The following is a 15758-nucleotide window of genomic DNA, read 5'->3' as shown; positions in this document are numbered from 1 at the left end:
TAAGAGAAGGCTATCAGAGGAATCAGAACTGGAAAAAAGAGGTAAAACATCTTCTATTTGCAGATGGCACCGATGATATGACTATATATCCAGAAAACTCAAAAGAATGAATGAAAAAATACAATCAAAAATCAGAAAATCAAAATCAAGTATTAGATGAAAATATGAGTAGATTCCTTTAAAACCAAAGAGTAGAAACAAACAAGCAAACAAACACAAAACCCAAAAATAAGCAAAAGTAAACTCTTCGCACATCCCAAATACACCGTAAACAAAGTAAAAATATAAGTGACAAATTGAATAGGCAAAAGTGTAAGAAATATTTGCAACTTATAAATTCAAAGCTAATATCCCTAATATGTAAAGAACCTCTAAAATTTCAGAATATGCCCCAAAATCCAATTTTTAAAAATGAGCAAACGATATGGACAAGCAGAAAACACAAAAAGTAATGCAAAAGGCCTATAAATTTATTAAAAGATGCTTAATTTATCTCATCATTAGAGCAGAGCAATTTTTAGATTACATGTAATATATCATTTCTACATATTAGACTAGCAAAACTCTAAAAGCCTGGCAATGTACTCTGCTCTACAGGCTGCAAGGAAATAGGGATTCTCATACACTACTGGTGGGAACACAAAATGTCACCATCTCTAGAGAGGGGAACATGGCAATAATCACCAAAATTACATATACATTTACTCTTTGACCCACCAATCTCACTGGCAAAAATCACAAAATGATGTATACATAAAGTCATTTATCATAGCCCTATCTGTAATAGTAAATCAATAAGGAACTGGCTGAATACGGTATGGGGCATCAATACAGTGGAGTACAGTCAGCTATTAGAAAAAAAAAAAAAGACGGATCATGTCAAAATGCAACTAAAGAAAAAATAAAGTGGACTTCAACATTAAAAAGTTTTGTGTTTCAAAGAACACCATTAAGTAAAAAGACAACCACATAATGTAAAAAAAAAAAAAAAAAAAAACCCTGCAAATCATATATCTGATAAAGAAGTTCTATTCGGAATAAAATTATTACAACAATAGAAATACAGATAACGCAATTAAAACATGGATAAAGGATCTGAACAGATGTTTCTCCAAAAAAGATACACAAATGGCCAGGCCAGTAAGTACATAAAAAGATGCTTAACATTAGTCATTACAGAAATGCAAATCAAAATCACAATGAGATGCCAGTTCATAACCACTAGGATGGCTTCAATCAAGAAATCATACAATAGGCTGGGTGCAGTGGCTCTCACCTGTAATGCCAGCACTTTAGGAGGCCGAAGAAGGCAGATCACTTGAGCCCAGGAGTTCAACACCAGCCTGGCCAACATGGTGAAACCCCATCTCTACAAAAAAAAAAAAAAAAAAAAAAAAAAATTAGCTGGGTATGGTGGCGAACACCTATAGTCCCAGCTACTCAGGAGGCTGAAGTCAAGGATCACTTGAGCCCAGGAGCAAAGGCTGCAGTGAGCCAAGATCTCAACACTGTACTCCAACCTGGGTGACACAGCGAGACCTTGTCTCAAAATAAAAAAAAATTTAAAAAAAAAGGAAAATAAAAAAAGGAATAATAGAATAATAGAAACTGGTGCAATAATAGAAACCGGTGTTTTCATACATTGCTGGTGGTAATGTAAAATGGTGCAGCTGCTTTCAAAAACAGGATGGCAGTTCCTCAAAAAGAAAACATGGAGTTCCCAAATGACCCAGCAATTCCACTCCTACATATATACACGAAAGAACTGAAAACATACATCCACACAAAAACACGTACATGTACATCCATGCAGTATTACTGATATTAGCCTAAAAGTGGAAAAAACCCAAATGTCCATCAACTGATGAATGGATAAACAAAATGTGTTATATCCAATGGAATATTATTCATACAATGAAATGTTATTTGGCCAGAAAAAGGAATAAGGTACTGACACATGCTACAACATGGATGAACCTCGAAAACATTCTAAGTGAAAGAAGCCAGAAACAAAAGGCCACATATTATATGATTTCATTTACATGAAACGTCCAGAACAGACAAATACACAGAAAAACTGGAAGGTGCCAGGGGATCGGGTGAGAAGAAAAGGGAAATGACTGCTATTGGATCTGGGGTTTCTTTTTGGGGTAGTGAAAATGCTCTGGAATCAGACGGTGGTAACGGCTACAATACCTTGTAAATACAGTAGAAACCACTGATTTGTATACTTTTTCTAAAAGTCACTGCAGCAAATTTACCTGTCACTTTGTTCAAGCAAGGAGTCAGCAGAGGACTATTTTTATAGCGTCTATTAAAATTATGAATTTACAAAGAATTACAAAGAATTTCCAAACCAGGATTCCTGATTTTTAAATATGTTGCCCCTTCCTTTCCTCGAGACCTCCCCCACCCTCTAGGAAAGTAGCTCACGTGTGCTTTCATTGTCATTACTGTTAATTATTAACTTTTAAAAATAGCTATTATGCCAGGCGCAACGGCTCGTGCCTGTCATCCCAGCACTTTGGGAGGCTGAGGCAGCTGGATCACTTGAGGTCAGGAGTTTGAGACCAGCCTGGCCAACATGGTGACACCCCGTCTCCACAAAAAATACAAAAATTAGCCAAGTGTGGTGGCATGCACCTATAATCCAAGCCACTTGGAAGGCTGAGGCAGGAGAATCGCTTGAACCTGGGAGGCAGAGGTTGCAGTGAGCCGAGATTGCACCACTGCATTCCAGCCTGGGTGACAGAGCGAGACTCTGTCTCCAAAAATAAAAATTAAAAAAGCTATTATGGAAATTTTCAAATATACTAGAGAGAATTATATAAACCTTTTATGCTACAATTTAACATTTTACCATATTTTAAATCTAAATTATTTTCCTGAAATTGCCAAGTGCTAGGCATCAAAAGTTCACTATGGTATGCAGTAATTTATCCATAAAAATAACTGCTTTAAGTGTTAATTGTAAAATTCAGTTAAAAAAACAAACTTGACTCTTTCTAATACCCTCTTGTCTGCCATCAGAAATATCAAAGAACATAAGACAGCCTATACTGCCAGTCCTCAAATACCAGTGAGGAGATCTGTGCCTAGATCATTGAAAATAGGTAAGTAATAGAAAGGTATTTTTTGTTTGTATTTTTAAAGTAGCTCTTTTTGTGTGTTTTTATTAAATAAGTATTCAGAATCATGACCTGGATATGTATGAAAACTCAGACCAAACAACCTGAAATTCTCCACTCCACAAATATGTTACTTCTCAAGTGAATATAATCCACTAGTTTACTTCCAAATTTATGGTTCTCACATTATCTGAAGGTTAGGGAACTAGTTATTTTGTTTTGTTTTTACTTAATAAGGGCCTTTAAGCTAAAGTATATAACATCTTTGTGATTAGAACTTTAAAGCATATAGCATATTTATGCTAAGAAATTAATCACATGAACAGAAGAAAAAGGATCTACCATCCATGAGTTTTGAGTTATGAGCTTTGTGTAAGTAAAACACCAAAATACAGTAAGGTTTGATTTATCCTAATTTAAAAATACATTCTATAAATTTTCCAAGTAAGTGATTTCTTTAAGCATTAAAAATTTTCTTAAGATGTGATTGCAACTGTAATGTTTATTTGAAATGCCCATATCTGCTTAAACAGAGTATAAATAAACATGTTTTCTAACTCCCCAGGGTCATCATATGCAACAATACAGAAAAATCGACTCAGTTGCACAGGGGCTGCTTCTCTCTACGGCAGGTTCTCTCAACCTTGGAGCTATCTGAGGCCAATGGTTCTTGGTTGTGGGGCCATCCTGTGCATCATCAGATGTTCAGCAGCATCCCTGGCCTTTACCCAGTTGAAACCCATAGTATCCTCCAAGGCATGATGATCAAAATTGTCTCCACACAGAGACAAATAGCCCCTGCAGGGTAAAGTCCACCACACTTGAAAAATCCCTGCTGTAAATTAAATGGTCAGGCTTTTGCACTCATGTGCTTGAAATTTGTTGTTTTCTATCTCCTCCCTCAAGGTTTGCCACTCAATGGCCCAGTAACTGTATATAGGTTTCTCAAAGGATTCCCTTGTCCTTTTAGAACTGGTTTAAGTCTCTTGTACACCAAAATGTCAATACATCACCATGATGACAGCCAGTCTCCCAAAGAGGACCTCTTTGGTTATGGTAAAAGAGGGTGGAAGTTCCCCTCTGAATAAAGGCATGAGTTTTTAAATTATAAACATTATGGCTAATAGTTAATCTTTTTAGATTTTTGGTCTTTTTTAAATCTTGGCCAAAACCAGAAGTGCAAAAATCATACCATGTCTTAATTTGCTTTTTAAAAAATTACTAGCGAAGCCAAACATCATTTCAAGCAAAACCTTTTTTGTGTGTTTGTAGCTCTTCTTTAGAAAAGTACCACTTGTGTTCCCACTGTATTGTTCGCGATTTTCTTAATGATTCTTCAAAATTCCTTTTTTTGTTTCTCATTGTTGTTGCTGTTTTGGTAGAGATGGGGTCTCACTATATTGCCCAGGCTGGTCTCAAACTACTGGCCTCAAGAGATCCTCCTGCTTTGGTCTCCCAAAGTGCTGGGATTACAGGTGTGGGCCACCATACCCAGCCAAAAATTCTTTACATACCATAAGAATATTATCCTTTGGGTTATCATCTATGTTGCCAATACAGTTCCAGTTCCCTTCTTTGTTAACAACAGGGTTTTTCATTTTTAAATTGTATGTAGTCAAATTTGTCCATCTTTTCCTTCAAGATTTTTAAGTACACTTTTCTCAACCTAAAATTTTAAAGCTACGTACCAAAAAAGTACCTTTTTCAGCATAAAAATCTGAATTTCTTTTTAACCATATGAGATGCTTTCTGAAAATAAATAAACAAATAAAATAAAAAGCCAAAGCCAAAAGCCAAACACTGATTCTTCTTTTAAAGTCATATACACCAGGAGCATATTATATACTAAGCCACTACTGCCTAGCTTGGAAAGAGAGATAAAATTACATGGAAAAAAAGATGTCCAATTAATAGAATACAAAATACAGTCATATCACCCTGAACACGCCTGATCTCACCTGATCTTGGAAGCTAAGCAGGACTGGGCCTGGTGAGTACTTGGATGGGAGAGAAAATAAGAGAAATTTTCTTATATTTCATTTGTAGCCATGAAATTCAGTACAAAATTGATTTTTAAATGAGATATTAAAAGATGTGAAAATCTTTTTATCTTTATATCTATTAAAATCTTTACATCTATTAAAAGATATAAAAATCCTGATATAGAAAAGCTGTAGCTATTTTACCTACATCGATTCTCATTATTTGCAGGTTATGTGTTTGCAAATGTTCCTACCTGCTAAAATTATTTGTAATCCCAAAATCAACCCTCATGGTGTTCTGACATCATATGACCTCAGACATGCATGGAGCAGCTGAAAACTGAGTCATTCAGCATGCACACTCCCAGCTGGGGCCTCCGTGACCATGCTCTGCCTTCCTGTTTCAATTCTCATACTGTAATAACAGGCATCCGTCTCGACATCTATGACGCCAGGTTTTTCGCTTTTTTCTGCTTTTTGCTGTGATTTTGCCGTTTATGGTGGCCCCCAAGTGTAATGCTGAAGTGCTAGTGTCCCTAAGTGCAAGAAGGCTGTGATGTGCCTTACAGAGACACTATAACACCATACATGTGTATGTATTAGACGAGCTTTTGTTCAGGTATGAATTATAGTGCTACTGGCCTTGAGTTCAATGTCAATGATTCAACAATATGATACATCCAGAAAAATGAAGAGGAAATGTGCTAATCTGTGTATGAGGCCATTCCCAAAAGTGCTACAGTAACATCTATAGCATGTGATGAAGTTATAGAAAAGTGGCTAACTTTGTGGATTCATGGGATGACGATCAATTAAACAGTAAGTGTGGTGAACAGCAATGTTGTGAAGCTGAAAGCCAAAGAAATTCATGGTCTCTTTACACAGGGTCAGGAAAACGTTAAACCCTTCTTGGCTAGTGCTGGCTGTCTCATGTTCAAAAGGTGATATGGCATGAAACCGTTAACTTTGAAGGCAAGGCAGCTTCTGCAGATCAGGAGGCTGCAAAAGAAATTTTTTAATATTTGCTAAAGGTTACACAGGGAATGGGTTATGTGCAAGAAACTGGCTTGTTTTACAACGACACTGGCAAATGAACCCATCTAATGCAAATGGCACTTTGGTTTATAAAAGTGTTGTGACCAGAGGCTCACAGGGACCAAACTCCATTTCCCCTAGGACAACAGGTCAGCATTCATCAATTCACTGCATAACTATGGTGAATAATGAGACTCAACTATAATAAAGTATGTAATCTTTGCTTTTAAATGCTTTGAATTGCCATTTCTATAACATACAATAAACATTCTGTAGATGTTACTGATATAAATAGAATGTATGCCAATAAAAGAGGTAGATTTAAAAAAGAAAAGGAAACTCTTCGTGATATTTCTAGTTTGAGACAGCCAACTTTGAGTAATTACCAGCATGGTAGATCAGGGATTACTGTGATCCTGTCATCTGCTATAACATTTCCTAACAAGTTAATTACAATGACACAATCACTGTCTACTAGGAACTTAAAAATTGAAGAAACAGATGATATGTTAACATTTTTATTAATATTCATTTTAATTGGTTATTCACTTATTATATAGGAATCACACTAGTCCGTGCTAAATTTAACGAGAATGTTTCATTTCTCAAATTTTTTGAGAGATTTGTCATAATTTGTAGGTTGTATAACAGTAGACTTCGTATCTGATAAAAATAGCAAATAACAATTCTGTACTTCAAAACTGGTGGAATGTGAATTACCTAGAGAACATATTAGTACATCAGTACCACGGCTAAAGGTATTCAAGGGCAGAGAGACAAAAGGAAATTTCAATCTGTTCCAATACAAACAGCTTACACCAAAAGTTACACATCTTGCTTAATAAAGGAATGAATTTATTTCTGCCTTCATTTTGTTATGTACCCAGTAGTCATTCAGGAGCAGGTTGTTCAGTTTCCATGTAGTTGAGCGGTTTTGAGTGAGTTCTTAATCCTGAGTTCTAGTTTGATTGCACTGTGGTCTGAGAGACAGTTTGTTATAATTTCTGTTCTTTTACATTTGCTGAGGAGTGCTTTACTTCCAACTATGTGGTCAATTTTGGAATAAGTGCAACGTGGTGCTGAGAAGAATGCATATTCTGTTGATTTGGGGTGGAGAGTTCTGTAGATGTCTAGTAGGTCCGCTTGGTGCAGAGCTGAGTTCAATTCCTGGATATCCTTGTTAACTTTCTGTTTCATTGATATGTCTAATGTTGACACTGGGGTGTTAAAGTCTCCCATTATTATTGTGCGGGAGTGTAAGCCTTTTTGTAGGTCTCTAAGGACTTGCTTTATGAATCTGGGTGCTCCTGTATTGGGTGCATATATATTTAGGATAGTTAGCTCTTCTTGTTGAATTGATCCTTTTACCAATATGTAATGGCTTTGTCTCTTTTGATTTTTGTTGGTTTAAGGTCTGTTTTATCAGAGACTAGGATTACAACCCCTGCCTTTTTCTGTTTTCCATTTGCTTTGTAGATCTTCCTCCATCCCTTTATTTTGAGCCTATGTGTGTCTCTAGACATGAGATGGGTCTCCTGAATATAGCACACTGATGGGTCTTGACTCTTTATCCAATTTGCCAGTCTGTGTCTTTTAATTGGAGCATTTAGCCCATTTACACTTAAAGTTCATATCGTTAAGAGTGAACTTGATCCTGTCATTATGATGTTAGCTGGTTATTTTGCTTATTAGTTGATGCAGTTTCTTCCTAGCATCGATGGTCTTTACAATTTGGCATGATTTTGCAGTGACTGGTACCAGTTGTTCCTTTCCATGTTTAGTGCTTCCTTCAGGAGCTCTTGTAGGGCAGGCCTGGTGGTGCCGAAATCTCTCAGCATTTGCTTGTGTGTAAAGGATTTTATTTCTTCTTCACTTATGAAGCTTAGTTTGGCTGGATATGAAATTCTGGGTTGAAACCTCTTTTCTTCATGAATGTTGAATATTGGCCCCCACTCTCTTCTGGCTTGTAGAGTTTCTGCCGAGAGACCAGCTGTTAGTCTGATGGGCTTCCCTTTGTGGGTAACCCAACCTTTCTCATTGGCTGCCCTTAACATCTTTTCCTTCATTTCAACTTTGGTGAATCTGACAATTATGTGTCTCGGAGTTGCTCTTCTCCAGGAGTATCTTTGTGGCGTTCTCTGTATTTCCTGAATTTGAATGTTGGCCTGCCTTGCCAGGTTGGGGAAGCTCTCCTGGATAATATCCTGCAGAGTGTTTTCTAACTTGATTCCATTCTCCCCGTGACTTTCAGGTACACCAATCAGATGTAGATTTGCTCTTTTCACATAGTCCCATATTTCTCGAAGACTTTGTTCATTTCTTTTTACTCTCTTTTCTCTAAACTCCTCTTGTTGATTCATTTCATTCATTTGATCTTCCATCACTGATACCCTTTCTTCCAGTTGACTGAATTGGCTACTGAAGCTTGTGCATTCATCACGTAGTTCTCATGCGATGGTTTTCAGCTCCATCAGGTCATTTAAGGACTTCTCTACACTGGTTATTCTAGTTAGCCATCTGTCTAATCTTTTTTCAAGGTTTTTAGCTTCTTTGCAATGGGTTCGAACTTCCTCCTTTAGCTTGGAGAAGTTTGATCGTCTGAAGCCTTCTTCTCTCAACTCGTGAAAGTCATTCCCATCCAGCTTTGTTCTGTCGCTGGTGAGGACTGCGTTCCTTTGGAGGGGGAGAGGCGCTCTGATTTTTAGAATTTTGAGCTTTTCTGCTCTGTTTTTTCCCCATCTTTGAGGTTTTATGTACCTTTGGTCTTTGATGATGGTGACGTACAGATGGGGTTTTGGTGTGGATGTCCTTTCTGTTTGTTAGTTTTCCTTCTAACAGACAGGACCCTCAGCTGCAGGTCTGTTGGAGTTTGCTGGAGGTCCACTCCAGACCCTGTTTGCCTGGGTATCAGCAGCAGAGGCTGCAGAACAGCAAATGTTGCTGCCTGATCGTTCCTCTAGAAGCTTTGTCTCAGAGGGGTACCCGGCCGTGTGAGGTGTCAGTCTGCCCCTACTGGGGGGTGCCTCCCAGTTTGGCTACTTGGGAGTTAGGGACCCACTTGAGGAGGCAGTCTGTCCGTTCTCAGATCTCAAACTCCGTGCTGGGAGAACCACTACTCTCTTCAAAGCTGTCAGACAGGGACATTTAAGTGTGCAGACGTTTCTGTTGCCTTTTGTTCGGCTATGCCCTGCCCCCAGAGGTGGTCTACAGAGGCAGGCAGGCAGGCCTCCTTGAGCTGCGGTGGGCTCCACCCAGTTCGAGCCTCCAGGCCACTTTGTTTACCTACTCAAGCCTCAGCAATGGCCATCAACAAAATTGATAGGCCGCTAGCAAGACTAATAAAGAAGAAAAAAGAGAAGAATCAAATAGACACAATTAAAAATGATAAAGGAGGTATCACCACTGATCCCACAGAAATACAAACTACCATCAGAGAATACTATAAACACTTCTACGCAAATAAACTAGAAAATCTAGAAGAAATGGATAAATTCCTGGACACATACACTCTCCCAAGACTAAACCAGGAAGAAGCAGAATCCCTGAATAGACCAATAACAGGCTCTGAAATTGAGGCAATAATTAATAGCTTACCAACCAAAAAAAGTCCAGGACCAGACGCATTCACAGCCAACTTCTACCAGAGGTACAAGGAGAAGCTGGTACCATTCCTTCTGAAGCTATTCTAATCAGTAGGAAAAGAGGGAATCCTCCCTAACTCATTTTATGAGGCCAGCATCATCCTGATACCAATGCCTGGCAGAGACACAACAAAAAAAGAGAATTTTAGACCAAGATCCCTGATGAACATCAATGCAAAAATCCTCAATAAAATACTGGCAAACCGAATCCAGCAGCACATCGAAAAGCTTATCCACCATGATCAAGTGGGCTTCATCCCTGGGATGCAAGGTTGGTTCAACATACACAAATCAATAAACGTAATCCAACATATAAACAGAACCAAAGACAAAAACCACTCTATCTGAGGAGCAGGGTTCCATTAAAAAGGAAGAGAAAGAAGTGTAGAAATAATGTACTTCATTAGACTCTGTTTCAGCCTTTCTTCTCCACTCCCACAACAGAATAATTGCCCTTCTCCTAAGTGATACAATGTCTATTTAAAGTGTGAGACTGGATAAAGTATAAAATTAGTGCCCATTTATACTAAAACATACCCACAATTTAATATGCAAATATTATTAACAGTACATGTATTAAGTATTTACTATTGTGTTGTTCTTTCAAAAGTAAACTACATTTAAAAAATAGTAATACATTTTGGGAGGCTGAGATGGGTGGATCACGAGGTCAGGAGATCGAGACCATCCTGGCTAACCCGGTGAAACCCCGTCTCTACTAAAAATACAAAAAATTAGACAGGCATGGTGGTGGGTGCCTGTAGTCTCAGCTACTTGGGAGGCTGATGCAGGAGAATGGCGTGAACCCAGGAGGTGGAGCTTGCAGTGAGCCAAGATCACGCCACTGCACTCCAGCCTGGGCGACAGAGCGAGACTGGTCTGAAAAATAATAATAATAATAATAATAATAATAATAATAATAACCACCTCAGTGTTCTGCCTCACAGCAATTCCCAGGCCACAGTGCAGGGATGGAGATCCAAAGGGAGCATGCGGTCTCACTGAGCTGAGGAGAATGAGATCAGAGACTGGAGTGGGCAAGTTTCGGTTCAGCCTTTCTTTTTAGAAAATTCGTATTTTTCAAAGTCAATTACTTGCCATGAGTCAGACATCGGATCCTCTTCCCTTCCTATTATTTACAATGTTTAGGGTAACCATCTAACATTTTCTACTCTATTCTTCAAGTTCAAATTTCATAAAACTATTCTCTTTAAAATGCAATTCTAACGCAGCAGCAATTAGTATAATTCTTGAATGTATCTGGTAATTTAAAACTGACAAAATTATGTATATTTAAGAAAATTTGACTTAGCACACTTTAAAAACACAGACGTTGTACGTTATCACCTAAGGTCTAACCCGGAAGACAGTAAGGACACTGACAGCAGTGGAAAATCAATGGTGGACAAGGCTGTGCTGTCCCGTGAGAAGAGCAAACGAAGAGCCCTGATGGGGCCCTGGTGAGCACCCTGTCAACAGTCAGCACCAAGCCCAGGGAGGCTTACCTGGTCACTCCCTAAAATTCCACCTGCTATGCATCTTGGCTTTTGTGGAATCAGTGAAGAATTATGAACACTATGTTAAAGAGAAAATAAACCTGTGGAAATTATCAGGCACTGCCTAGGTACTGGGATACCTGTGAAGCCTCAAAACGCTAGTGTGAGTAATAAAATTACTAAGGAGTGAATGCAAATATTGGACGGTAGGGGTTGGAGCCACAGTGAGTCTTACACCTCAAGGACTTCTTCCCTGAGCAAAGGAAGTTAGGACTTCTTCCCAGAGCAAAGAAAGTTAGGACTTCTTCCCAGAGCAAAGGAAGTTAGGACACTCAGTTTAAAGACTCTAATCTACTCCTGTAGACGGCCAAACCTGTAGAACCACCTGTATACGGAAATATTACCCCCAGCCTGGAGGAATACCAATAATCACCTGAAATCCAGATAAACACCACGGATAAAGAGGAGGCTAGCCAGAGACCTAGGCAGAGCCTGAAAAACTTTCTCAGGTGGTCTCACTATTGACTGAAGACATAACCCCAGGATGGTTGATCTGACTGCCCCAGGGAAAGACATTCAAGTTTTTCTGATGCCTATCAGGATTAGGAGACATCCTGGAGAGCTGACTACAGGACAGGCAGAACACTTTTGTATTGCTGCTTTTCAAATTACCAGAATGCCCAGACATTCAAACTGGATGGCAACCCATATCCTGACTATAACGTATCTCAAGATCTGATGTGCATTTACCTGTGATTATAGTTATATCTGTGACCATCAGGGAATATCAACCAATGATACCTTCGATATCCATCTTCCCTGGCAATACAGTAGCGTGTTTGAGGAATCCAAAAAGATTTAACGCTTTCATCTAGGATGCATTTACTTTTCAGGTTATTTTAATTATCCTCTTTTTAAGGGAACTTCATGGATCTGATTCTTGAAAGAGAATTTCTGAGGCTTGGAACTAAAAATTCTAGGGTATGACATTTCATATAAGATATTCCAAAAAAAAAAATTTTTAAAGGCACATATACCTCTGCCCACTTCAAAAAATAAAAATTTGAAGCTTGAAAAGCTAAAATAAAACTGTTTACTTTTAAAAAGTAGAGCTCAATAGGAGGAACATACCTCAAAATATGAAAAGCCATCTATGACAAACCCAGAGCCAACATACTGAATGGGGAAAAGTTGAAAGCATTCCCCCTAAGAACTGGAACAAGACAAGGATACCTACTTTCAACACTTCTATTCAACACAGTACTGGAAGTCCTAGTCAGAGTAATCTGACAAGAAAAAGAAATAAAGGGCATCCAAATTGGAAAAGAGAAAGTCAAACTATCTGTTTGCCAATGATATGCTCATATACCTAGAAAACCCTAAAGACTCTTCCAGAAGAATCCTAGATTTGATAAATGAATTCAGTAAAGTCTCATGCTACAGAATCAATGTACACAAATTGGTAGTGCTGCTATATACCAACAACGACCAAGCTGAGTGTATTAGTCCGTTCTCACACTGCTAAAAAAGACATACTCGAGACTGGGTAATTTATAAAGAAAGAGAGGTTTAATGAACTCACAGTTCCACATGGCTGGGGAGACCTCACAATCATGGCAGAAGCCAAAGGAGGAGCAAAGGCATGTCTTACATGCTGGCAGGCAGGAGAACCTGTGCAGGTGAACTGCCCTTTATAAAACCATCAGATCTTGCGAGACTTATTCACTATGATGAGAACAGCATGGGGAAAACCCACCACCATGATTCAATTACCTCCCACTGGGTCCCTCCCACAACATGTGGGGATTATGGGAGCTACAATTCAAGATGAGATTTTCGGAAGGGACATGGCCAAACCATATCACTAAGAAATCAAATCAAGAACTCAATCCCTTTTATGATAGCTGCAAAAGCAAAACAACACAACAACAAAACCCTAGGAGTATATTAACAGAGGAGGTGAAAGATTGCTACAAGGAGAACCACAAAACACTACTGAAAGAAATCACAGATGATACAAACAAATGGAAATACATCCCATGTTCATGGATTGGAAAAATCGATATTGTGAAAACAACCATGCTGCCCAAAACAGTCTATAGATTCAATGCAATTCCTATCAAAATACGAACATCGTTTCAATAGAAATAGAGAAAAATCCTAAAATTCTTATGGAACCAAAAAATGGCTCAAATAGCCAAAGCAATCCTATGCAAAAGAACTAATCTGGAGGCATCACATTACCTGACTTTATACTACAAGGCTATAGTAAGCAAAACAGCATAGTACTGATATAAAAGTAGACACACAGAATGGAAAAGAATAGAGAACCTAGAAATAAGGCCAAATACTTACAACCAACTGATCCTTGACAAAGCATACAGAAACAAAATTGGGGAAAGGACACATTATCTAATAAATGGTACTGGGAAAACTGGATAGCCATACGTAGAAGAATGAAACTGGATCCCTAGCTCCCACCTTATACAAAAATCAACTCAAGATGGATTAAATACTTAAATCTAAAACCAAAAACCATAAAAATTCTAGAAGAAACCATAGGAAAAACTGTTCTGGACAATGGTCTAGACAAAGAATTTATGACTAAGACCCCAAAAGCAAATGCCACAAAAACAAAAATAAATAAGACCTAATTAAACTAAAAACCTTCTGCACAGCAAAGAAAATAATCATCAGATTAAACAACCCACAAAATGGGAGAAAATATTTGGAAACTATGCATCTGACAAAGGACTGGTATCCAGAATCTACAAGGAACTCAAATCAGCAAGAAAAAAAATCCCATCAAAAAGCAGACAAATGACATGAATAGACACTTCTCAAAGAAAGATATACAAATAACCAACAAACACGTAAGAAAATGCTAAATATGACTAATCATCAGGAAAATGCAAATTAAAACCATAGTGAGGTACCACCTTACCCCCACCAGAATGGTGACTATCAGAAAGTCAAAAACCAATAGGTGTTGGCATGGATATGGAGAAAAGAGAATGCTTACGAGAATGTATAGTAATGTAAATTAGTACAACCTCTACGGAAAACGGCACGGACATTCCTTTAAGTACTAAAAGCAAATCTACCATTTGATCCAGCAATCCCACCGCTGGGCATCTACCCACAGGAAAAGAAGTCATTACATCAAAAAGACACCTGCGTGCATATGTTTGTTGTGGCACAATTCACAATTGCAAAGATACGGAACCAACCTAAGTGCCCATCAACCAATAAATGGAAAAAGTGATATATATACACATATATATATACATACACACACATATATATACACACATATATACATATATATACACACATATGTATATACACATATATACACATATATATACACACACATATATATATACACATATATATATATATATGGAATACTCTCAGCCATAAAAGAAAATAAATAAAATAATGTCTTTTGCAGAAACCTGAATGAAGCTAGAGGCCATTATTCTAAATGAAATAACTCAGGAATGGAAAACCAAATACTGCATGTTCTCACTTGTGAGAACTAAGCTATGGGTACACAAAGGCATACACAGTAGTATCATGAACACTGGAGACTCAGAATGGGGAAGAGTGGAAGAGGAGTAAGAGATTTTTAAAAATCTCTTTAATATTTAATATTTTAAAAATATTGGGTACAATGTACACTACTCAGGTGATGGGTACACTAAAATCTCATACTTCACCACTATGCAATTTATCCATGTAACCAAAAACCACTTGTACCCAAAGCTAATGAAATGTGTATGCATATATATATTATATATATATTTATATGTAGAAATAAAAAATTAGAGCCCAGACCCAACCCCTGAGATTCTGATTTAATGTTTTTGTTAAAAAAAAAAAAAAAAAAAAAAAGGAATTCAGACGCTCAGCCAGCCATAACTGAGAACCACTATGCTAAATTACTCCTGGTTCCTAATGTGAGTTGTGTAACACTGTCATCTAAAATTCTAAACAGTTTATTTTTAAAAATAGGCCAGGCGAGGTGGCTCACATCTGTAATCCCAACACTTTGGGAGGCCGTGATGGGCAGAACACTTGAGCCTAGGTGTTCGAGATGATCCTGGGCAACATGGCAAAACTCTCCCCTCTACCAAAAAAATACAAAAATTAGCCAGGTGTGGTGGCATGCGCCTATAGTCCCAGCTACTCAAGAAGTTGAGGCAGGAGGATCGCCTGACCCCAGGAAATCAAGGCTGCAGTGAGCAGTTATGGTGCTACTGCACTCCAGCCTGGGCAACAGAGCAAGATTCTGTCTTAAAAAAACAAAATTAAATTAAAATAAATAAATGAGGTACAAATACTACAGCAATGATAGTAAATTTTTCCTCAGCATGAGCAGAGAGAAAGTCTAACTTTAAATTGTACTGCTGGCTGTTCAGCTTTTAATTCATTTGAAAATAACTAAGACTAAAATTATTTTTATTTGAATAG

At 37.9% G+C, this 15758-nt stretch overlaps 1 protein-coding gene across 39 annotated transcripts in view; it reads right to left on the bottom strand.

Moving 5' to 3' along the window:
* The window catches only part of ZMYND11 (zinc finger MYND-type containing 11), a 124439-nt gene that overhangs the window by 94700 nt on the left and 13981 nt on the right, over positions 1 to 15758 (bottom strand). For 2 of the 39 annotated variants that reach the window (XM_054660620.2, XM_063781274.1), the window contains exon 1: positions 1277 to 1370. The exons of 35 other annotated variants lie outside the window; for them this stretch is intronic. The gene's annotated coding sequence lies outside the window, so the exon portion shown is untranslated. Of the gene's footprint in view, positions 1 to 1276; positions 1371 to 9739; positions 9902 to 15758 lie in introns of those variants that run through there. 2 more of the 39 variants (XM_063781267.1, XM_054660618.2) reach the window with 2 other exon arrangements.

This window comes from Pan troglodytes, chromosome 8, assembly GCF_028858775.2.
Source record: "Pan troglodytes isolate AG18354 chromosome 8, NHGRI_mPanTro3-v2.0_pri, whole genome shotgun sequence".
Classification (NCBI taxonomy): Eukaryota; Metazoa; Chordata; class Mammalia; order Primates; family Hominidae; genus Pan; species Pan troglodytes.
This window is presented reverse-complemented; position numbering and strand designations above follow the sequence as displayed.